The following is a 25,298-nucleotide window of genomic DNA, read 5'->3' on the forward strand; positions in this document are numbered from 1 at the left end:
AAAGGGGCGGGGTGAGAGTATGGGGAGACAGCCAAGGGACAGCACAGGACTGAAGAGATAAATGCAAGGAAAGGAGGGCACTGAAACAGAGATTGATTGGTGAGAGAAAGCCCAGAAGAATAGATCGATCCATCGTGACGAAAGCAGTCCAAAGAGCACGTGAACTGAGACCACTCGGCATCAGTGACGCGCAGAATGAAGGCGGTTAGTGGTGGCCAACGAAAGACCCGAATGAGGCTGAATGAAGAAAAGGGACATAGAACATACCTAGTTCAATGTGACTTGTTGGTGCAGAAAGCACGCGTGCCAGGAGTTTCAAATGAAATGGGTGTGATAGTGATTGGGGGGGAGAGGAAGGCAGGTGACATTTTTGGTGTCAGTGAAAACATAGACTTGTCAAAACATCTACTTCCCTAATATGTAACTTGTAATTTTCTTTACATAGCTCAATTGTGGTGTAATGTCCTTATTACAGTATAGTAGTGGTGTTCTTATACTGCAGAAAAGTTCTGATGTGATTTCCTTATAATAGGTCAGTTGTAAAACAATTCCTCATTACAGTGCATCAGTGGCATCCTTTTTACTACAAGTCAATTCCTCTTTTCAGAGTGGCAGTAATATTTACTTTATTACAGGCCACTGCTGGTGTAATTTCATGATTGCCGGTCACTTCTGATTTGAATAACCTCATTGCAGCGGTACCCCATTTACTACAAGTCAGTCGGTGATATACCTTTTCTGACAAGTCAGTTGTGATGTCATGTCTTCACTGCAGTGTGTGTAGCAGTGAAGTCTCCTCTACCATACGTCAGTTCAGATGTAATTGCCTTATTACAGATCACTTCGGATCCATTCCTGCATTGCAGTTCCCTCTGTCTTAATAACAGAACAGTGCTGATGTAATTTCCTACTTATAGGACACTTCAAACTTCACTTCTTTATTACAGACCTCTTCTGGTGTTATTTTGTTATTACTGGTCGTTTCTGATGTAATTTTCTCATTGCTGTGGGGCAGTGATACCCGTTTTATTACAAGTCAGCTGGTGATATCCCTTTTATTTGAACTCAGTTTTGATTTAATTCCCTCACTTCAGTGCAGCACTGATATCCCCTTTATTACAGAACAGTGCTGATGTAATTTCCTAATTACACAACAGTTTTTTGTTTTTGTTTATTCCAATTCTTTATTATTTTTTCAAAATTAAACAAAAAATGATCAACATTCAAAAGCCTTCATATAAACAAAGTGCCAATGATGCATTACAAGATATTAGCAAAAATAATAACAGAGAAGAGAAAAACAAAGAAAAAGCTTCCATTAACCACATTTACAGGCATAGTTGATCGATCCACACATGAAATTGTAAATATATTGTAACAACAAAAACAAGAATGTTATGTCAACTGTATATAGTAAACATGAGCCTCCCCATGAATAGGAAGTATATTTTGTAAGTCAGAATCATAGTGAACCTAGAAAAGAGCCCTATATAATACCAAAGTAATGCAAGTTGTTGTTTAATGTGATGTGAAGTGAAGTAGTGTGGCTCACTGGTTGGAGGCGGCAGACCCGAGAGCAGAGGATGGCCCGGGACCAGGGTTCGATTCCCGGCGCGGCAGGTTTCTGGACCAGGGTCAGCGGACTCGATAATTCTCTCGCCTCGGTGCCCACTCTGATCAGCGATCACACTCGGCAACTCTGGGCATTAGCTTGCCTCATCTTCACTAACGGCCCCACCAGACCGCCGGGGATGCCTGGTCTCACCCTGGAGATACCCATTAAGGGACCATCTCTCAGGGAAGCCAGGAAGGGTTTCGCAGCGGTCGAAGCGCCTTGGGACCCTACGGGTAAGTAGTGCGCTATATAAATGCCAATACATTTACATTTACATTTACATTTAATTTATAAAAAAAAAATCAAATTTAGCAACATCAAACCTATCTTCAAGCCATGTCATTTCCTTATTACAGCTCCGTTCGGGGTCATTTCCTCGTTACAGTGCAGCAGTTACACACCCTGCTTTACAGGACAGCTATGATTACAGCTTATGATTGTATGTTGATATATATGTGAAGTCACCTTCTCCTCAGTGCCCAGTTGTCCTGACACTAGTTGCCCGCCCCAGATCTTGCGATCTGCCTGGTTTTCACACGAGGCTGTCCTCGGCTAGTGTCATAAGTGCGGTGATAAACACAGTCACGCGCCACCCCTTCTCACGCCCCGTGTGCCAGGCAGGGTGGCTGGCGCCAGGCATTCCCTGGCAGGCAGACTGTGGGCAGCTCCTGTGGCCTGCCCGGCGTGCCCGGCATGCTGCCCTTTGGCGAAGAGTGGTGTGAGGTGCCTGCGGAATGCGAAGGGCGTGGAGGAGCCGACAGGGCACAGACTGCCGATTGTCCGGGGTGGGTGTGAAATGTGTCCTGTCAATGGTGCCCTTCTGTGCCCTGGTCACTGCTGGCATGCAGGGCCCTGTGAGGACAGACCCCGCCGGACCTCTCTGGAATGTCCATGCTTTTTTGCTTGGTGGGGTAATCTCGCGGGATTAGGAGGGAATGCGCTGCGTCAAACTGTTCGACTCGAGCGCCCACGGCACAGAGACCATGCGCAGGGGGGCGGCTCCGGGATCTGGGGTCTCTGCCATGGGTTCTGAAGCAGGGGCCGGTCAAGGCCTGGGATCTAAGATCTAGAGCTGGGGTTCTCAGGGAAAGGGGCCGCGTTCTGGAACTGGGATATCAGCCTTAAAGGGAGGGGGGCTCTGATATATACAGCTGGGGACCAAGGGCTCTGAGGCTGGGGTCTCAACCATGCGAGTGGGGGCCACTGAAATCTAGAGCTGGGGTTCTCAGCCCTCAGGGCAAGGGGTCACAGGTCAGGGTTAGGCCTGGGCGTAGTTCGCTGAGTTTTGCTACGCGGAACTCCACGAAGTTGCAAAAAACCTCTGCGAAGTTCCTCAAGTAGTGGAGTGAAGTGCGAACTGCAGTTTGTGCTGGTATCCCTGCCACTCGGGTAGACATTGTACCAGAGCGGCAGCTCATACTCGGCAAACTTACGGTTCGCAATCGCGAGTGGGTAAAAACTCAGCTGCACATCGCGAAGCAGAGTTTTCTTCCCTCCGTGAGCTCCGCAAAGTGTGGAGTGCAGAAAACTTAGCAAACTAAGCAAATGGAGTGAAGTTTACCTGGGGTTCTCAGGGAAAGGGGCCGCGTTCTGGAGCTGGGATATATACAGCTGGGGACCAAGGGCTCTGAGGCTGGGGTTCAACCATGTGAGTGGGGGCCACTGAAATCTAGAGCTGGGGTTCTCAGCCCTCAAGGCAAGGGGTCACAGGTCAGGGTTAGGCCTGGGCGTAGTTCGCAGAGTTTTGCTACGCGGAACTCCACGGAGTTACAAAAAACCTCTGCCAAGTTCCTCAAGTAGTGGAGTGAAGTGCGAACTTCAGTTTGTGCTGGTATCCCTGCCACTCGGGTAGAAATTGTACCAGAGCGGCAGCCCGCGCTCGGCAAACTTACAGTTCGCAATCGCGAGTGGGTAAAAAACTCACATTGCGAAGCTGAGTTTTCTTACCTCCGCGAGCTCCGCATAGTTTGGAGTGCGGAAAACTCAGCAAATGGAGCGAAGTTCACCGCCCAGGCCTAGTCAGGTTCTAAATTAGAGGGTTCTAGTTCTGGGATCTGGAGCTGGGGTCTCAGGTCAGGAGCCCCAGTTCTGGAGCTGGGGTTCTCAGCCCTCAGGGCAGGGGGTCCCAGATCTGGGTTCTGATGCTGAAGGTTCTAGTTTTGGGATCTGGAGCTGGAGTCTCAGACAGAAGTGCGGGGGACTTAGTATAGGGCTCTGAAGCCCCGGCCCCAGTCCTGGGATCTGAAGGTGGGTACTTAGGTCAGAGATCTAGAGCTGGGGGTCTCAGGGCAGGAGCCCCAGTATTGGAGCTGGGGTCTCAGCCATGAGGGCGAGGGAAGGGAGTGGGGAGGGACTATGATTTCTATAGCTGGGTGTTTTCAGCCTTGGGAGCAAGGGTTCCAGCTCTGGGTTCTGGAGCTGGGGTTTCAACCATAAGGGTGGTGGCTCATTAAAATCTACTGCTGTGGGGTCTCAGTCCTCAGGGCAGGGGGCCCCAGCCTGGGATCTGAAGCTGGTGCCCAGGGGGGGACTTAGAGTAGAGTTCCGGCTCTGAGGGCTGAGATCTGGCCCGAAAGCACTCTGATTTGCAGCTGGGTAGGGGCTGGGGGCACGTCCATTGGAGCTGGGGTCCCATGTCTGAGAGCGAGGTCTATCTCCGAGAGCTGAGGCTGGGGTGCATTTGAGGGCACTCGTTGATAAGGCACGCATATATGAGGAATGAGGGCACAGAACCTCAGCCTTTTGTCCCACCGCAGGTCTAAGGGCGAGGCTTCGGCCTATCATTCGGCAGGGTTGAAAGGCGGAGTCCATGTGCCAGCAGACCTCAGATACATGTGTCAGTGCTCTGGGGACCAGTGGTGTAACGCAACATGATGGGGTCCCCTGCAGAATGTAATGAGGGCCCCTGAGTCACCTATATCTCACAGATATTCATTGACCTGAAGGTTGGGCCCCTGAGCATCGTAGGGGCCTGCTTTATACCTCTATTAGTGCCTGGCACGCCCCGTACCTGCTCATCATGTCATGAGATGGAGACGAAAGCTCTTGAGGATGAGGAGTGTGGCCGCCAAGATAAGCTCGCTGCTTCAGAGGGGTGGGGGCGATCCAAGGTCTGCGCTTGTATCTGATGGTCGAGGTGCATTGACCTCACGCGGACTGCGTGGGACTTCTTCAGAGTATTATCCCCTCACCTCACCTCACCTCACCACAGACTTGTGGGCCTTAGGAAACTCCCACACTGTGATCTTCTGCAGATTTGTGGGGGCGGAGACGTGGAGCAAGAGGAACCAATGAGACAGGTCCTCAGGGAAGGGTGGTGAGTTTTTTTTTTTGCATATGTATACAGTGCAAACTTGGCCCGAAGTTATTGGAGCGCTTTAAATGAGCACCAGTTGCGTTACACAAGGACACATTCATTTTGTTTGGCAGGTAGACATGGGGAGATGAAGTGATTTGCCCAGAATCACCGGATGTGGAGTCGACCCCGAGGCTTGACCCTTGGTTTCCCAGCTCCAAAGTTGGCAGCTCTAGCCATGGGACCACATCCTCTCCCCAATTGGAAACGTTTTATGAAATTGGGCAGTAGTGTCTTACAGCACTATATTCCAAACTCCTAGCTGTCCTGAGAGAGCGCTCACTAAATATTTTCATATTTTGCTCTGTGACGTAATACCAAGGAGAAGTAATTGTCGCAGAAGCACATCAGAAAACCTTGGGATCCCCTTGGAAATAAAGAGCACTTTTCTTAGAGCCAAGCAAGGCCTTTTTACCTCATCGTAAGTAAGGGAGAATCCGATAAAATACGAAGATTTTGTGACTGGCTCATCCTGGTGCAGTGTGCGAATCACATATGTGGGACCCTTAGTCTTCCAGGCACCCATTTATCTCAGAGTTTGTCCAGGTCGTTTATTTTGAAGGTCATTTAACTCCTAATCTGGAGGGGTTTGCAGCTCACACGATATTACCAGTGTGAGATTCTTTCATTATTGTGTGCGTGTGTGAGAATGACGAATACTCTCTAAGAGAAACTGTGACTTTCAAGAACTGGATGGCTCTGGATAATTAAGCACAGACCTGCCTTGTGTAGGCGGGAAACTCACCCCTGTCTCAAACGTCATCCTTGTATTATTTATAGCTATGCATAGCTACATATGGATCTCTCTCTATCTATAAATATGCCCAGTTGAAGGCATTCAGCCAAAACGCGTCAGCTGTGTTATATATTTTTCTTTCTCTGCTTTCTTGCATGATGATTGTTGACTTGCAGTGGATCGTACATTTATTTTGCACCATTGAATGCTGTGGATTTCTCAATGTTTTGTGTGTGCTGCTGAATCACAACTCCTAATCATCGTCTCAATCAGGGCACCTTGTAAAGAAATTTCACAACGACTGAACGTGTGGAGTTTTATAACTGTTCATACCATATTTGAGTTTGAACCCCCTTCCCAACTCCTGGGGTGAGCCTTGACTGCTCACAATTGCAGCTTTCAAAAGGTTTAGATACTGAACTCTTGAATTCAAATGGATAAAGCAGCCTTTGTCTTTATACCATCAATGATAGGTAAGAGGATCTTCGACTCATACTGGCTGTTTGCTCCCCATTGCCAAAGGACCAGGCCTCGTGGGGTGTTTTGGCCTTGGAACCAGTATCCTAGACATCTCATCTCCACTTTGCCTCTTTATGTAAATATATACCTGAAGTAAACACTGCATTCTAAAGCTGCATAGTGCCATCTTCCAGGGAAGGGCAGCCCGTAGGCCTTGTCGGTAGAACCACTTCCACCCCAGCTGTGGTCTGAGGGGGGGCGGGTTGGGGGGTAGCTGAAAATGTGGAACAGGAGACACACTTCTAATCCTGACCTCCCCATTGGACACATGATGTGCCCTTGTACGATCACTGTTTACATTTATTTCTCTGCTTCCTTTTGGAAAGATTGGGAATATTTAGAACCAATGTAAACTCAGCTAATAAACATATGGTAAAAGAAGGAGAGCGGGTGTTACCTGTGGGAGAGTAGAAGGGACCACCTTCTTGGTATATTGCATGAACACCTGCTTCATATACTTCGAAGCAAGGGAGTACAGTCTAAAGCTTTGGGCTGGCTCCACTCCTTCTTATCCAACCGTACCCAAGCTGTACACATGGGACAGTATCACTCCAAACCAAGCACCATCGGCTGTGGGGTACCACAGGGTGCCTCTCTGAGCCCCACCCTCTTCAATGTCTATGTTTCATCTTTAGCCGACATTGGGAGGAAGTGGGGCATTGGAGTCTGCTCATACGCTGACGACACACAGCTGGTGGTGACTATGGATGAAGGCCCTGAGGTAACTAAATCCAAATTACACAACTGTCTAGGAGAAATGGCCCACTGGATGCACAAGCATTCCCTGAAGCTGAATGCCGGGAAATCAGAGATCCTACTATTTGGGGGAGCAAAACATGTATGGGATGCCACATGGTGGCCCCCTTCACTGGGAACGGCCCCCTCTCCCAGTCAACACGCCAGGAACCTGGGAATTATCATGGACGATACTCTTTCCATGAAAGATCATGTCAGATCACTCTGCGGGAAAAGTTTTGCCATACTCAAACTCCTTGCCAAAATATTCCCCTGGTTACCTCTGGACTGCAGACGGTCCGTCACGCAGGCACTACTGGTCAGTCGCCTGGACTATGGTAATGCACTCTTTAATGGGATGAATGAACACCTATTCTCACGTCTGCAGATTGTGCAAAACCAGGCGGCTAAACTCGTCCTTAACAAAAGTAAGCGCGACTCAGCATCAGAGTGCCTAAATAAACTTCACTGGCTCCCAATGCGTCAGAGGGCTGCCTTCAAGTTACTTAGTCATGCTCATAAGACCCTACATGGAACTGGCCCTTCGATACTGCAAGGAAGGATCGAATTCTACAAGCCTAACAGAACTCTGCGATCTTGCCAATCTGCATTGGCGAAACCTAAACGCATCCACAAGGTCAGAACAGGTGGACGTTCCTTTTCCCACCTAGCAGCTAAGAGATGGAACGAGCTTCCCCCCAAGCTAAGACACACCTCCAATTATCTTCAGTTCAGAAGGGATCTTAAAACGTATCTCTATACTAAACTATAAACCCCAGCTGTCACTCCAGTAGCTCCTCTGGCTCTTAGCGCCGTGATATCCTTCGGGATGATTGATGCGCTCTATAAAAACCGGAAAATAAATAAATATTCACTAAAAGCCAATGTGGTGTAAATGCGGAGCCTGTGAAACATGTAGCAATGTGTTGCAGGGTTAGGTATCCTTATTTAAGAAACTGTTTGATCTTGGGCAATTTATCCTTGCACCTCTGTCCACTTATGTGACAAAATGTCTACAACTGAAGCAAGCTCTGAGCATTGAGTTGTTTGTCCTGTGAGAGGGTTAGAAGAGGAAGGAACCACAATGTAGCTATGGACGTCCCATAGTGCCTCTGCGGAGGGAGAATCAGGGGGTGGGGGAGGGTGGTACACCCACAAAATGAGGAGTATGGGTGCCCGCAGAACCTCTATGGAGGCCGGAGCAGGTGATGGGGAGGGTGGTACACCTACAAAAGGTGCCCGCAGCGCCTCTGTAGAGGCAGGAGCAGGGGATGGGGAGGGTGGTACACCTACAAAAGGTGCCCGCAGCGTCTCTGTAGAGGCAGGAGCAGGGGATGGCATGGGGAGAGTGGGTACACCTACAAAATGTGGGATGGTGGTCCATCCTATGTGAGGGTAGGGCAGGAACATAAGTGGGGAATACCAATCCGGCCTGTCACTAGACAGGATGCCTGCTTATGGACACACATGCACATAGGAGATTAAATGTACTGCTATGGAGGCCGAGGCAGCGTGCACATGAATCTGATTCTCAGCGGGTGACAGCGCACAGGGTAAAGTCAGGACACGTGCAGTACGTGTGGATATACCTACATCCTGCTCTCAGCCGCTGTTCGCCTTCCAGTATTCCAAATTTATTTCCCTACCACTTTTCTTCTGTTGTCACAGATGTTCCTGCAGATTTCTCTCACTACGCTTTTGCTTTATGTGTTTTTAGTTATTGCTCCGGCTCGTGGATTAGAGCGCGGTGGGCCTGGCAGGCGCCATCCATCACCGGCGCGTGGCTGCCGCAGCCCTTGGGTACCAGCGCTGTCGGATCCGCGTTTATCGATAGCGGCCTCTCTCAAGGTTTGGATCCGGGGCCTATCCTATACACTGCTCCTTCCACGCCATGCCTCAGCCCCCCATGCTGTCATATCTGTGACTATCGATGGCTGCCTCCTTCAAAGTCTGGAGCCCGGCTCCATCCTACCAATCAATCAATCAGGTGGCTTGTAGAGCACAACTATTCACTCCTAAGTGGGTGGAGGGGGATCCGTCGAAGGCATTGCGGTTCAGTCGAAGAGCCAGGTCTTGAGGTCCTTCCTGAATTGTGGCAGTGACGGGGATTGCCCGAGGTGGAGAGGCAGGGTGTTCCAGGTCTTTGCTGCAAGGTAGGAGAAGGATCTTACACTGGCTTGGGTCTTGCAGATACGTGGGACGGTAGCCAAGGCCAGTTGGGCGGAGGTCTCTGTTGGGTGCATGGAATGTAAGGCGGTGGTTAAAGTACTCCGGTTCTACGTCATGTATGGCTTTGTAGTCATGTGTGAGGAGCTTGAAGGTTATTTTTTTTTACTGGGAGCTAGTGGAGGTCTCTCAGATGTCCACTAACATGGCTGTGGTGGGGGATGTTGAGAGTGAATCGGACAGAGGCGTTCTGAATGTTCTGCAGTTTCTTGAGGAGTTTCTAGGTGATGCCGGTGTAGAGTGTGTTGCCGTAGTCGATTCTGCTGATGAGTGCGTGGGCAACAGTCTTCCTGGACTCAATTGGGATCCACTTGAAGATCTTTCGGAGCATGCGTCGCGTGTGGAAGCAGGATGATGAGATGCTGTTGATCTGGCGGCTCATGGAGAGCGAGGAGTCCATGATGATGCTGAGGCTCCGTGCTTGGTCTGTGGGTGTGAGGGGAGTTTCCAGGTGCTGTGGGCCACCAGGATTCATCCCAGGCAGAGGAGGTGGAGCCCTTGATGAGGACTTCGATATTCTCCGAGTTGAGCTTGAGGCAGCTGTTCTTCATACAAGTGGCGACAGCCTTCATCCTGTCGCGAATGTTATTCCTGGCGATTGGGCTCATTGGTGAGGTAGAGGATCGACTGGGTGTCCTCTAAATAGGAGATGATGTTGAGCCCATGCCAGAGCTTAATTTGTGCAGGTGCTTTCCGGTGCTTAGCAACGGCACTTAATTATCAGGACCGGGTCTACACTAATCTGCTGCACGTCACATATTGCCTTGATGAGATTAGTATATTTACCTCACTACTGGAGTCCGAGTCGGCGCGGAGTCAGTGAGTGTTCTTCTGTCTCCCCAGTGAGTCCCAGTGAAGGGTTACAGCTGCTTTGTGAGTAGAGAACACACAGCTGACTGGTGAAGCGGCCTGAAGCCAGCTATTGCAGGTGCAAGCCAAGTAGCTAACGTCATTCCATCTTGGTTTTTCAGTTGGCAGGAGACATGCGTTTCCAAAGAAACAATGCTCCCGTAACTGAGGTACTGCACTGAATTCCACTTGCTTTTGTAGCCAGACAGTATATGTATTCAAACTAAGTATCTTATTTGTGCTATAGTGTCGAGTGACCCACAATTTACTCATCAGACTGCCTGCCAGATGAAAGTAACTCTTAAAAGACGTGTTGCAGATTTTCACTCAGAGGGATGAACTATTTGGCTCCAGTGTTTTCAAGCACAGTAACACCAGTAACCGTTTAAGAGAGGCTGTGCCGGGTGAATTGAAGGCTGACCTGTGGCATAAAGCAAAATAATGGGCCTCCTGCAGTATTTGTTTGTTGATGCAGTTTTATGTAGCGCGAACTTGGCACGAAGGTAACAGAGCGCTTTACATTTGCACCAGTTGCATTGCAGATGTAAATGTAAATGTATGCGTCTTGTAAAGCACACTGCTGCCCTGAGGCGTTGTGGCGCTGTAGACCGCTGGGGAACCCGTCCTGGCTATCCCTGTGAGATGGTCCCTACTGGTATCTCCAAGGTGAAACCAGGCATCCCCGGCGAATGTGGGGGGCCGTTGTAGAGATGAGGCAAGCTAATGCCCAGAGTTGCCAAGTGTGATCCCTGGTTAGAGTAGGCACCGAGTTGAGAATTATCGAGTCCGCTGACCCTGGTCCACGACCCTGCCGCGTCGGGGATTGAACCCTGGTCCGGGCCGTCCTCTGCTTCCGGGTCTGCCGCCTCTAACCAGTGAGCCACGCCACTCCACTGGATGGAAACATGTATTATTAGACACAGGAAAATTAAGTAAACTTTCCAGAATTACAAAATGTTTGAGCCTGAAACTGAGACACAAACCTGGTTCCTTAGCATCAAAGTAGGCCTCTCTAGCCCCTAAGTTTTGTTTTTCAGAGATATACATTTCTCCCTCACCCTCTCGTTACACCCGAGGCTGACGTCTCTCAAAAACAGTATCACAGTTGTGCAAGCCTGAAATCCTGTTTGGCATTGCTCTTTTGCAACCATATCTACCTGTAAGAGAAAAATAGGGAGGCGGGGACAGGTGAGCAGCTCTAGGGCACCGTTCCACTGGCCCCTCAACAACCACATCTTATAATTCTTAGCGATAAGCGGAGGGGGCTCTTGGTACGATTCTCTTTTTCATCTAGCTGCGAGACTGAGCCTGAGCCAAGAGGAGATTCATAAGCCGTACTGTGCATATGCTATGTTGATGGCGGCGATTGGGCTGGATTTTGGTTCTGCCGGGGCCGGGCTGCAGTGTGTGCAGATTTTCTAAAGATTGCCACTCCCCAGCACACCCCGCCCCTCGAGTCATTCAAGTCAGCCCGACGACGTGGTTGAGGGCAGGAAGTAGCAGCACCAGGCCCAGGCCTAATCATCAGTAAATAAATGCAGGCAGTAACGGACAGTATGCAAGTACTAAGGAGTAGGTGCTCTTAGACATGCCAATATGCCATGCCCATTGCCAAACTAATGCTGCTTTTTTGGGGAGTGTGGTGCCATGACGGTCATCACCATGGTGGTAGCTCCAGCTCCACAAGATTTGATGATGATGATGATGCACTGCCTGCCTGGCCAAGTAGCCACCGCCAGTCCACGCCTTACAGTACACTTGTACAAAGGATGCAATTCATCTTCAAAAGGTGCCTCAAAAACTGTAGATTACTTTTGATTCAATGAGTCTTATCGGAGAGGACAATATTCATCAAACAAATTAGCAGCGGGGACTAAACGTCACATACATTTAGTAGTAATTATTTCTGGACTGCCTCATAGTTTCTCAACAAAAGAGCTTTGCAGAACGCCTAGTCTTGCGTCCCTGCTCATATAACCATGATGATTCATGGTTAGGATGTTGTACGGCTTTCAGAAACTATGTAAGGTGGACAGCACATCATTCTGAGCTGCCAGCGCATTGAAGCAGGTGTATATGCACGGAAAGAATAATAAATAAAACACATAAACCAGCCTGTGACGCAGGTGTAAGAGTGTAATGGTTAGTAGCTATGTTGTTACTATCATTAGCAGCGCTGGCAGGGGCAATGGGTGGTGCAAGCTGCAGTGGCCTTATTACGAGAGCCCCGGCACCTATTATTTTACAAATTAAGCACTGGCCCAGGCTTCCTGACGATGACTGCGAGCGGGGCCATGTAGATGTTGAAGAAGGTGGGGCTCTGGGACGAGTCCTGAGGCACACCACAGCCGATCTCTGTGGGTTCAGTGGTAGTCTGACTTTCTGTGTTCTGCCGGGGAGTAAGGAGCGGATCCATTCCAGGGCTTTGAGGTGGAGGCCGGCGACATGGAGAGTCTTGTGCATTAGGTGAGATCAGAAACAGTATTGAAGGCGGCCAAGAGGCCCAGGAGAATGAAGGCTGCAGTTTTGCCTCGGTCAAGGAGGGTGCGAACATCACCTGTGTCAGCGAGGAGGGTGGTCTCAGTACTGTGAAAAGAAGCAAACAACTCTTCGCTCAAAAACGCTCATGACTAGGGCTGGCTTTAGCGCTGGTGGAGCTCAGTGCAACCGTGTTTGTTGGCGCCTCTCAGTGACCACATCCACCATGGATTCCCTCACCACCACCCTTTAACACTGCCCCTCAAGCCTCCATAACTTTATTATGTATGTTGTATTTATGGATGACTAGTACGGGTACAATATTTATGAATTGGGTGTACCGATATATTGGTAACTATGTTCTGGATCTCAATAACAAAAATGTTTAAAGCCTCCACAACACTCTCTCTCAGATGCATTTAATTCGTTTTGTAGTCCAAGTCCTACCAGTGCAGGATGTCAGAGCACTTTACATAACACACACTAAACAGAGACAATCAATCATAGGTGTGTAAATCAGTGTGTAGGAAATGTTACATAAGGCAGAGGACTACACGGTGTAGAAGTCACATGTCATCCATACTATTGAGGCAGTCTAGTTTAAGAGGCTTGGTCTGTGGAAGCACAAACTCAGAATTTAAAAAGAAACACCATGGTTGAGGATTCTCTTTAATACAAATAAGGGATTTATACCAAAATGACCTCTTTTTGCAATATTAGGATAATGAAACTCTGGGAAAAAAAATTGGAACGCTGTAATCTATACCTTGCAGTTTGCATTCAGCTCTTTGATGACAGTTAATCATTCACTGTTCTATTTTAGGATTTTAATTATAAACTGCAAGTAACAAAAGGATCTCTCAGACAAAAGCAGTAACCCACTGAGTTATTTCCATTGTATGTACTTCTGTGATCTACGTGGTACACGGTCTTTGCAGCAGGCATATTAATCCTGTGCGCTATCTTATAATGAGTCACAACTTCCACGAGACAAAACGCTGATCCCTCTCCAATAGCATTGAACAGCAAGTTAACTTGACATTTTCATTGGTGCCTTAAAGGTGCTTGTGGCAAAGAACTGCAGCAGGTGCTTTTAAAACCATAATGTACTTGTAAACTCTGCACCCCCAACCGAAATCAGTGCCTGGTGTGGTGGCACAGGTAGCTCCGCCCTAGAGCCAGCCCTGCTCACTGCCAACTCCAAAACATTCTACATTCACACTCAACCTGCACCACGCTCCCACATGCACTCGTTCATCAGACTCTAGTTCAGTTGTGGGACAGTTACATAGCGCATATTATGCCTTAGCGCTTCTTGGTGCGGCCGAAGCACAGGGCTGGATTGGGGCCACAATTAGGCCCGGGCAGCCAAAAAAAAGTGGCCCACATTCATATAGCAACCTTTCGCAATACGCTGCTTGGTTACGATCATGGAATTAAATACTGTCAAACATTTGCCTTAATGAAAGCCTTTTAGGGCTTCTAAGTACAGTACTTAAATTAATATTTAGGCATGGGCAGTGAACTTTGCGCCATTCGTGGAGTTTGCGGAGTTTTCTGCACAGAAAACTCCGCTTCGCGATTACCGTTCGCAATCGCAAAAGGTAAGTTTGCGAGCTGCCGCTCGGGAAGTATTTCTACCCGAGCGGCAGGAATACCCGCACAAACTGCAGTTCGCACTACACTCTGCCACTCGCGGAACTTCGCAGAGTTTTTTGTAACTGCGCGGAGTTTTGCATAGCAAAACTCTGCGAATTATGTCCAGGCCTGTTTAAAGTTCCAATGGAAAAAATATACATTGGAAGCTCAGAATTATGAAAAATATTAGGAACTCATGTTAAATTAGTTTTTAGCCCTAAGTTAGCTGTGGATGGTTTGATTAATGTCCACTGGGTACAGACCTAGTGTGTCTTATACACTCACCCTGGGCTTTTTAGATATTCACTTTGTTTTTTACAGCACTTAAGAGAGGCCCTTCAATGCTCAGAGATTGGTGAAAGACGCATCTTTGTTTTTTGTTTTACCTGCTGCTAGCATCACGTTACCTCACATACAGTATTATATAGCATCACATTTCCTCACATACATGCATTATTATATAGCACAAAATTGGCCCAAATGTATTGGAATGCTTTACACAATTTTACAGATGGTCTGATTAATTTTTTGGGGCCATACATATTCAGTAATTTGCCCAGGATCACAGGATGTTGAGCGGATGCTGGGACTCAATCCCGGTTTCCCAGTAAAGCCACAACCTCTCCCTCTTGACTGCATGGATTTCTGGCAGGCAAAGCAGAACATCAGATACTAAATTATGTCTATACAAAAAATAGGAGTTGAGAGGGATTACAAGGACTAGGTAGCCCTCCACTCATGCAGTCACAAAACACAAAACACCTAGTCCCAAAGGCAATACTTTATGTAGAACTATGGGCATGATTGGATTTGTCAATAAATCATTCCAATTACTCATCTAAAGATAGAAGTAGTTGTCATGCTCAAGAAACTTGCCAAAAATAGTTAATAAAAGTAGCCACTCTCTGATACATCTAAACATTAGACAACACAGTACTCACATTCACTAGAGAGACAACATTTGAAATCCGGTGTTGAGAAGTCGCCGTCCGTGCCTTCTCCACAGATACAAGTTAAGGGAGCACGAGACCACACTTACCGTCTGGAAGTGGGTTTTTTGACGTCTAAAGATGCGATCATAAGCGGTATGATAGCACAAGTCCTAAACCAGCACGTCCACCATAGTACTGCTGGCAGTGGCTTTCTTTAAAATCATTCGCCCTGAAGAAATTGCCTGAAAATCTACCATGGCAATGAAACATGTCGGCAATGAGGTGAAAGCGAATCGATAGGTAGTATTCGCTTTTCTCCTCTTTTATGTTTATATGTTTACTGTTGCAGACAAGAAGATACAAATAAAAAGGGTCTATGTGTCTTGCATGCACAGTATATGGTCTTGTTATATGTTGAATGTTGTTAGTTTTTGTCACATATAAGTTTGTGTACACTGCACCATTCACTGTCTTTTTACTTTTGGGAGTCGGACACGTTTGCGTTAAGCTAGTGGACACCAATGATGAGAACAGGGCTAACCTGGTGAGTACCAACCAGGAGCCCCATTGGTGGTTCGCCCGTGAGGTGTCCGCTAGCTATTCACACATTTTTTTCAAATGTTGTCTCTCTAGTGAATGTGAGTACTGTGTTGTCTAATGTTTAGATGTATCAGAGAGTGGCTACTTTTATTAACTATTTTTGGCAAGTTTCCTGAGCATGACAACTACCTCTATCTTTAGATGAGTAATTGGAATGATTTATTGACAAATCCAATCATGCCCATAGTTCTACATAAAGTATTGCCTTTGGGACTAGGTGTTTTGTGTTTTGTGACTAAATTATGTCTGCCTGTTCCATGCAGGGGAGGGATCCGAAAATACTTCAAGAGCCCCCTTGCTGGTCCTCAGCAACAGTAGCTCTTTGAGGCCTTTGTCACACCTGGAGGGAACCAGCGGGCAGCCCGCCTCATGCAAAGCCCCCCACAGCAGTCCATTGTCATTCTGCCTGTGATAATGGGCATCACGTCCGGCTGATTAGATGTATGCAAAGGGTTTGATGTTGAACCCCTGTGTGGAGACTGGAACAGCCACAATAAATGGCCCACCAATGGGCCTCAACCACAGGCCCATCGGCCGATTGCCCACCTTGCTCTCGCCTTTCACAGACCTCTGTTCCCCTTCCATCGTCGGCTCCAATCTCTCACTAACGCCAGCCCATCTTCCATTGAGGACTCCTGCCTTTTACAGGCCCGCCCCCTCCCCCTTTGTTGACTTCCGCCTGCTTCCAAGCTCGGATTGGCTGCCGGCCCTGTCACTCAGCCAGTCCACCGGCTTCCGCTCTCTCGACCAGAGCAGCAATTACAGGCCGTGAGGAAAGGTTTAACGAGATGTAAACGGCATGGACACCTTATTAATATGTTGACACTTACAACTCTGCCAGGCGCCTGTCCTGCCACAGCGTCGAGTAGAAAGAGAAATCGGAAGAAGGGCTGTGGAGGGACACACAGACCGCCATGTCTGCTGTGTATCCGGCCAGACGAGGGACACTGCTGTGTATCCGGCCAGACGAGGGACAGACAGACCGACCCCCGGTATGCCTGCTGTGTATCCGGCCAGGGGAGGGACAGACAGACCGACCCCTGGTATGTCTGCTGTGTATCCGGCCAGGCGAGGGACAGACAGACCAACCCCTGGTACGTCTGTTGTGTATCCGGCCAGGCGAGGGAAAGACAGACCGACCCCTGGTATGTCTGCTGTGTATCCAGCCAGGCGTGTGTCATACAGACCGACCCCTGGTATGTCTGCTGTGTACTCTAAAAAAAAGAGAGTTTTCCCAACTCAACCCAGAAAGGACCTGGGAAATAGCACAGTAAAAAAGAAGAATTCCTTTCTGTGTGTTTTTAGACTCTTATATGTGAATTAACTACATATAACCATTTGTTTAGACCTGTTTCATAATAATAAGGAGCACTATGTAAAGATATAGTCATACCATAAGTATGTGTGTATCTTAGTAATCATTTATTTTATATTAAAACAGACTTAAAATCAATACATATTTGTTTCATACAATAAAAGAATTTATGAGTACATCCATTATTTACAATAACATTGCATACAATTACCTATTACACAATATACAACTATTAAAACATTTTACCTTCTAATTTTATACATAAAAATAGTCAGTGTGCCGACGCGTTTCGGTGCTTCGTTTATTAAGCTGCACCTTCCTCAGGACCGAATCGTTTAAAAACAAAGAATCTTCTTTCTAAAAAAGATACATACAATTAATATCATTACACAATTTTTGGTCATTGTCAACAGTCTAGTGGGCTGATAGAATTGAAGGTCATAAACAGATCTTACTTCTTAATATATTTGATTTTATGGGTACCAGATGAGTATCCCTGGGGTCACATTAGACGTAGAACTTCAGTTTCAATTGTCTATGTCATCCGAAGTTCTGTATAAAAATATTGTTCAATTTTAGTCATAAGGTCTATCATTATATTTTAATAATGAGACTGTAGGACCAGATATACACTTACTCGATACATGGGTTGCCGTGCTTTACTTTGATTTGCACCGATAATAGGACTCTCAGGCTTTATCAATTTCCACCTTTGTTGGCAGGGGGGTATTATGCCACCTCGGTCATGTCCTAATTGGATCCCTCTTTATGGCCTTTGTAGGATCCTCTGTGCCTACATCATAAAAATAGATAATATCAACACAGTAGTATCCATTTCTCACGGTTACACTTGTAAATTGTAGTTCCTTCTCATTCTTACAATATTGAATCTAGTCAGCGATGACAGGAGTATATGTCACGCTTCAATATATTTCTATAGATCTTTCATTTTCTCCAAATTTACGAATAATGCAATAGGTAACCCTTATTTAATTCATGGGTTCCAACCGATATAGTCTTATCTCATTGTGCTATACCGATCGTGTTACCAGAAATAATTCAAAGAAAACGGCATGTGTCTTAACGCTCGTCATTGTCCAAGTAATACTATTCTCGATGTCTATCGTTAGGGATTAGTACTCAAAAAAATATTATTGGTGCGAATATTGCCCGTCCACGTTATTAGAAACGCGGAATTTATCGCAAATATCTTGTTCTCATATATTTAGGAACCTCCCCAACCAGACCGCAGATAAGACAGACTGTCCACATTATTTAAACATACTCGCGAGTAGTTCTCAGCCCCCGTACTCGGCACACGCTAGCCTGCCATATTTCCCTTACCTTTGCAGCGTATAACAGCGGTTCCCCGTCCCGGTCTCACTGGTTCCCGGAGCACGATGAACTGCTTCGTAACCAGCGCGTTTATATACCCATTCAGCCTCTCAATCATTTCGTTAATGGGAAACAGGTGATTATTCCGATTCGTGTTTCCCTTTGTTAACGCCATCTTAGTAGTTTAATGTGGTAGTTTGGGCCGTGTATATTCATTCAAGGACGGACTGGGGCATCGGGTTTAACAATAAGCTCGATATAGCTATTCAAATTAGTAGCGTTATACTATTACGTGTATAGTTTAATAGCATAAGAAGAAAACCCTAACTTTATCAAATCTCGCCAAGCATATAGATATAAGTGTTTAGTTCGTTGAGCGTTATTTTTATGTCTGCTGTGTATCCAGCCAGGCGAGGGACAGACAGACCGACCCCTGGTATGCCAGCTCTGTATCTGGCCAGGCATGGGTCATACAGACCGACCCCTGGTATGTCTGCTATGTATACAGCCTGGCGAGGGACAGACAGACCGACCCCTAGTATGTCTGCTGTGTATCCGGCCAGGCGAGGGACAGACAGACGGACCCCCGGTATGTCTGCTGTGTATCCGGCCAGGCGAGGGACAAGCAGACCGACCCCTGGTATGTCTGCTGTGTATCTAGCCATGCGAGGGACAGACAGACCATCCCCTGGTATGTCTGCTGTGTATCCGGCCAGGCGAGGGACAGACAGACTGACCCCTGGTTTGTCTGTTGTGTATCTGGCCAGGCAGGGAACAGACAGACCGACCCCTGGTATGTCTGCTGTGTATTCTTCCCAGAGGTCAGACATACCGCCTTCTTGTGTGTCTGCTGTGAATCCGGACAGGCAAACCGAACCCCAGGTATGTCTGCTGTGCATTCTTCTTAGAGGACAGACATACCGCTGGCCTTCTAGTATGTCTGCTGTGTATCCCTGCCAGAGGACAGACAGACATATTATCCCTCGTGTCTTCCTTGTATCCGGGCCAGAGGATCAACAGAGATACCTCTCCCATGTGTTTGCTGCGTATATGGCCCAGATAACAGACATACCGGACCATGTGTCGGGGGTGTACCAGGTCCAAGGACCAACAAACATATAGCCCCTTCTGTCCATTGTGTACTGTGCCAGTGGACAGACTTTTATATATCACTCCAGTGTGTCTGCTATGTATCAAAGCCAGGCGATGGACAGATATGCCACCACCATGTGTCTGCGGTGTATCCGGGCTACAGGACAGACCGCCATACTACCACCATGTGTCTGAGGTGTATTAGAGCTAGAGGACAGACAAACATACACCACCACCATGTGTCTGGGTGTATCCGAGCCAGACAATGGCCAGGCATTCCACCATCATGTGTCTGCGGTGTATCTGAGCTAGAGGACAGACAGACATACCACCACCATGTGTCTGCGGTGTATCTGAGCTAGAGGACAGACAGCCATACCACCACCATGTGTCTGCGGTGTATCCGATCTAGAGGACAGACAGATCTACCACCACCATGTGTCTGAGGTGTATCCGAGCTAGAGTACAGACAAACATACACCACCACCATGTTTCTGCGGTATATCCGAGCCAGACGATGGACAGCCATACCACCACCATGTGTCTGCGGTGTATCCGAGCCAGACGATGGACAGACATACCGCCACCATGTGTCTGCGGTGTATCCGAGCCAGACCATGGACAGCCATACCACCACCATCTGTCTGTGGTGTATCCGAGCTAGAGGACAGACAGCCATACCAACACCATGTGTCTGCAGTGTATCCAGGCTAGAGGACTGACAGACATACCACCACCATGTGTCTGCGGTGTATCCGAGCTAGAGGACAGACAAACATACACCACCACCATGTTTCTGCGGTATATCCGAGCCAGACGATGGACATCCACACCACCACCATGTGTCTGCGGTGCATCCGAGTCAGACGATGGACAGACATTCCACCACCATGTGTCTGCGGTGTATCGGAGCCAGACCATGGACAGCCATACCACCACCATGTGTCTGCGGTGTATCCAAGCTAGAGGACAAACAGCCATACCACCCCCATCTGTCTGCGTTGTATCCAGGCTAGAGGACAGATAAACATACCAACACCATGTGTCTGCGGGGCCAGAGGACAGAAAGACAGACATACCACCACGACCACCTCGGGTCTACAGTGTATCCAGGCTAGAAGACAGCCCGACATATCACTCCAGTGTATCTGAGCCAGAAGATGGACAGACACATAGCAACACTATGTGTCTGCGGTGAATCTGAGCCAGAGGGCAGACAGACAAACATCTCCTTATATGTCTGCTGTGTATCCGGGCTAGAGGACCGACAAACTGACATACCAACACCATGTGTCTGCGGTTTATCTGAGCCAGAGGGCAAATAGACATACCGCTCCTTATGTGTCTTCAGTGTGTCCGGGCCAGAGGAGGGACAGACATACTGTCTGGCAAGTCTTTGCTGTGTATGATAGCCAGGGGAGAGACAACCTTGCAGGCTCCGTCCTATGCCTGGTTTGAGTGTCTTGAGCGGGGAAATATAGACAACTTCTCACCGTGTCTTATGTGTATCAAAGCAAGGAGGAATCAATCGAGAGCTGTATGTCAAGATCTATTTCTACAAGTAAAAATTTATGACTATAGTAGAAGGAGGCTTTCGGAGCTAGCCCACAATCCGAGGATGCAAAGGATGTCGAAAGAACTAATGGTAAGTTGTGCTCTATGCAAAAGGAAAATTACTTAAACGTGCACTGAGTGTGCAGATCATTTAAACACAGAGAGCCTGAGCCTGTTGTGTGCCAAGCCTAGGGTAGACCTTGTATACCCTGTCTAGAGTATCCCAAAGTGGCACGGGGTCTGCGGTGCACACTTCTTCTATAAGGAAAAGTCTCCTTAATGCCCCTCACTGGCTACTTGAACATCACAGCACTAAAAGGTCATTCCAATCACTATAAGTGAGGAATTTGGCACTGGCTGCAAGCATCTCACAGAGGCACACTCAGATGTATACCCCACATTACCTAACCCATTCTAGGCTGTGTCTACAACTGCACATACAAAGGGGCACCAAGTGTACGTTGTTTGTGTAGGTGGCCAGTGTGGTACATGCGTTGTATGTATGAGTGAACTAGAGTACTGTCAGACTGAGGTTCAGCATTATGTTATGTTATGTTATGTTATATTGATTTATTATGCGCACAGATACCCCAGCCAAGGGGCGTCCCGGCGCAGAGACAAGGTAGAACATAACACAACAGGAAACTAAAAACATGAAAGCAGCTAAAACAGGATAGTTTTTAAAGCCCTCCGGAAAGTCAAGAGGTCCTCCATCAGACGAATTTCAACAGGAAGGGAGTTCCATGCTGACGCGGCCTTTATACTAAACGAGCGGCCACCCATGTGACTAAGCCTAAATCTGGGGACCACCGCAAGGGCCAAACCCTGGGAACGGAGGGTGCGGGTGGGAACATAAAAGGAAAGACAGCTGGATAGGATTTCCGGGCCAATACCTCTCAGAATCTTAAAAGCGAGACACAAGACCTTAAAAAGGATGCGCTTCCTGACAGGGAGCCAATGTAGGGTACGAAGGACAGTTGCCACCGAGCTGAATCTGGGCAGGCCGACAATCGCCCTCGCCGCAGCATTCTGAACCCGCTGCAGACGGGTTAGCTCGGCCTGGTTAGCCCCAGCCAGAAGAGAGCTGGCATAATCCAGGCGGGAGATGATAGTTGCCTGGATCACCAGCTGCCTGGTCGGGGCGTCAAAGAACTTGAGAACAGGTCTCAAGCCCCTTAGGAGACCGAAACAACAGGCCGCAGTTTTTTTAGTATGCCCTACAAAGGAGAGGCCCGCATCCAGCCAGACCCCCAGGTTTTTCACCTCAGATACCGGGGTCGGAGTGGATCCCAGCTCAGAGGGCCACCATTGGTCACCCCACAGCTCCACTCCCTTACCGACAACCATCACCTCCGTTTTTGTGGCATTTAGCTGAAGGCAGTTGCCTGTCAACCAGCTAGCCACCGCCTTCAGTCCAGACTGAAACCTGGGGGCCTCAGTCTCCGCATCCCCGCTGAGAGTAACCGCCAGCTGTGTGTCGTCGGCATATGAGACCAAAGTTAGGCCCCACTGCCTAGCGACATCAGCCAGCGGTCTCACGTAAAGATTGAACAACGTGGGACTCAGCGAGGACCCTTGCGGAACCCCCATGGCCAGCGGTTGGAAATTGGACTTGAAGGGAGGGATGGCAACACAGAAGGAGCGGTTATCTAGAAAGGAGTGGAACCATTGCAACACCTGACCGCCAATGCCAGTCTCCTCAAGCCGATGCAGGAGGATGCTGTGGTCTACCGTGTCAAAGGCGGCGCTAAGGTCTAACAATATAAGCGCCGCCGTTTGACCAGCATCCAACCTTGCACGGAGATGTTCCACCATCACAAGTAACGCGGTTTCCGTGCTGTGGCCGGCACGGAATCCGTTTTGTGTGGGGTCGAGGGCATTGGTCCGTACAAGATGTTCAGACAGGGCCAAGTTGACATGGGCCTCAGTAATCTTGGCTGGCCAAGGTAGCAACGAAATGGGGCGATAGCTTTCAGGCTTGGCCGGGTCCAGGGAGGGCTTTTTGATAATTGGGGACACCACAGCTTGCTTCCACTTAGCTGGAACTACTCCCGTTTCCAAGGAAAGGTTGACGAGGGAACATACAGCTGCACGTCCCATAAAAGCCTGATCTCGAAAGAGAGCAGGCCTTACTGGATCGGATGGAGATCCAGATTTGACTTGCAACGCAAGTTTATCAAACCCGTCCAAGGTAAGGGGGGGGAAGACAAGCAGAGTAGACTGATGGTGGGTCCCATTGATACTTTCCCGACCGGACCCTATGCTAGGGAATGTCCGATAAATAGCTTGGACTTTCCCCAGAAAATAGGAAGCAAGGGATTCACAGTGGGAAAGAGAGCTTACGGTCGTAGAGGTAGTCCGCTTTGACATAAGATCTTTTACGGCCTTAAAGATGGCTTTCGACGGATTAGTACTGTTCCGGAATTCCGCGGCATAAAAAGCCGCTCGAGCTCGACAGATAGCCCGATGGTAGAGCTTGACGGACCTGGCGTATGCAGCTTTTAGATCAGCTCCATAGGTTTTCCTCCAGGCCCTCTCAGCCCGTCTACAGGCACCCTTTAGGGCCCGAAGGGCACTATCGTACCAGGGGCTCGACTCTCTGGAGTTGATTTTAGTAGATACAATAGGTATCAGAGAGTCCAAGGCCCTAGTAATCCAGGAACAAAAGAGGTCATACCCCTTTTCTACCTCCGTCAACGGGCCCAGCGGCTCCTCTAATAGAAGACGATGGAAGTCTTCTAACCTAAGCTTCTTCCAGGCCCTCTTCTGAACCCGTCTAGCCGAGGAGATGGAAGGGGTGGCTAAGACCGGGCATAGGATGGACACCAAAAAGTGGTCAGTCCATTCCACCGGCGAATTAGAAGCTGTTCATCAGCTCTGGTCAGCATCAGAAGCTTTCCCTGGCTCTGCTCAGCATCATGAGCTGTTCACTGGCTCAGGTCAGCATCAGAAGCTGGTCAGCATCAATACTTGTTCCCCATCTCAGGTCAGCATCAAAACTTGTTCCCCATCTCTGGTCAGCATCAGAAGCTGTTCCACGGCTCTGTTCAGCATCGGAAGCTGTTCACCCACTCTGGTCAGCATCAGAACTTGTTCCCTGGCTCTGTTCAGCATCAGGAGCTGTTCTCCAGCTTTGGTCAGCATGAGAAGCTGTTCCCCAGCTCTGCTCAGCATATGAAGCTGCTCGCCGGCTCTGGTCAGCATCAGAAACTTCCACTAGCTCTGTTCAGCATCGGTAGCTGTTCCCTTGGTTCTGGTCAGCATCAGAAGCTGTTCCTTTGCTCTGGTCAGCATCAGAAGCTTCCCCTAGCTCTGTTCAGCATCGGTAGCTGTTCCCCGGCTCTGGTCAGCATCAGAAGCTGTTCCCCGGCTCTGGTCAGCATCAGAAGCTGTTCCCCGGCTCTGGTCAGCATCAGAAACTGTTCACTGGCTCTGGTCAGCATCAGAAGCTGTTCTCAAGCTCTGGTCAGCATCAAAAGCTGTTCCTTGGCTCTGGTAAACATCAGATGTTGTTCCCCGGCTCTGGTCAGCATCAGAAGCTGCTCGCTGGCTCAGGTCAGCATCAGAAGCTGTTCCTTGGCTCTGGTCAGCTTCAGAAGCTGTTCCTTGGCTCTGGTCAGCATCAGAAGCTGTTCCTTGGCTAGGGTCAGCTTCAGAAGCTGTTCCTTGGCTCTGGTCAGCATCAGAAGCTGTTCCTTGGCTCTGGTCAGCATCAGAAGCTGTTCCTTGGCTCTGGTCAGCATCAGAAGCTGTTCCTTGGCTCTGGTCAGCATCAGAAGCTGTTCCTTGGCTCTGGTCAGCTTCAGAAGCTGTTCCTTGGCTATGGTCAGCTTCAGAAGCTGTTCCCGGCTCTCCTCCAGCGCAGGGGTAGAGGTCATTTCACCCCGAGAGTGCGCACTGGGAGCTGCTCCTCCGGCGCTGGGGTAGGGGTCCTTTCACTCCGAGGGTGCGTACTGGGAGCTGCTCCTCTGGGGCACGGGTAGGGGTCCTTTCACCCCGAGGGTGCGTACTGGGAGCTGCTCCTCTGGGGCACGGGTAGGGGTCTTTTCACCCCGAGGGTGCGTACTGGGAGCTGCTCCTCTGGGGCACGGGTAGGGGTCCTTTCACCCCGAGAGTGCGCACTGGGAGCTGCTCCTCCGGCGCTGGGGTAGGGGTCCTTTCACTCCGAGGGTGCGTACTGGGAGCTGCTCCTCTGGGACACGGGTAGGGGTCCTTTCACCCCGAGGGTGCGTACTGGGAGCTGCTCCTCTGGGGCACGGGTAGGGGTCCTTTCACCCCGAGGGTGCACACTGGGAGCTGCTCCTCTGGCGCTGGGGTAG

General features: G+C 48.8%; 1 protein-coding gene and 1 long non-coding RNA gene across 3 annotated transcripts in view; one reads left to right on the forward strand and one right to left on the reverse strand.

The window, feature by feature from the left end:
- The window catches only part of CADM4 (cell adhesion molecule 4), a 1,184,622-nt gene that overhangs the window by 376,902 nt on the left and 782,422 nt on the right, over nucleotides 1–25,298 (forward strand). The window lies entirely within an intron of this gene.
- Nucleotides 17,221–18,392, reverse strand: LOC147700947 (uncharacterized). Its single transcript, XR_015297147.1, has 4 exons — nucleotides 18,343–18,392; nucleotides 17,636–17,791; nucleotides 17,454–17,550; nucleotides 17,221–17,355 (listed from the first exon to the last, which is right to left on the reverse strand). It is a non-coding gene; the product is annotated as an uncharacterized LOC147700947 (long non-coding RNA).

The sequence above is a fragment of the Lissotriton vulgaris genome, chromosome 7 (assembly GCF_964263255.1).
Source record: "Lissotriton vulgaris chromosome 7, aLisVul1.2, whole genome shotgun sequence".
Lineage (NCBI taxonomy): Eukaryota > Metazoa > Chordata > Amphibia > Caudata > Salamandridae > Lissotriton > Lissotriton vulgaris.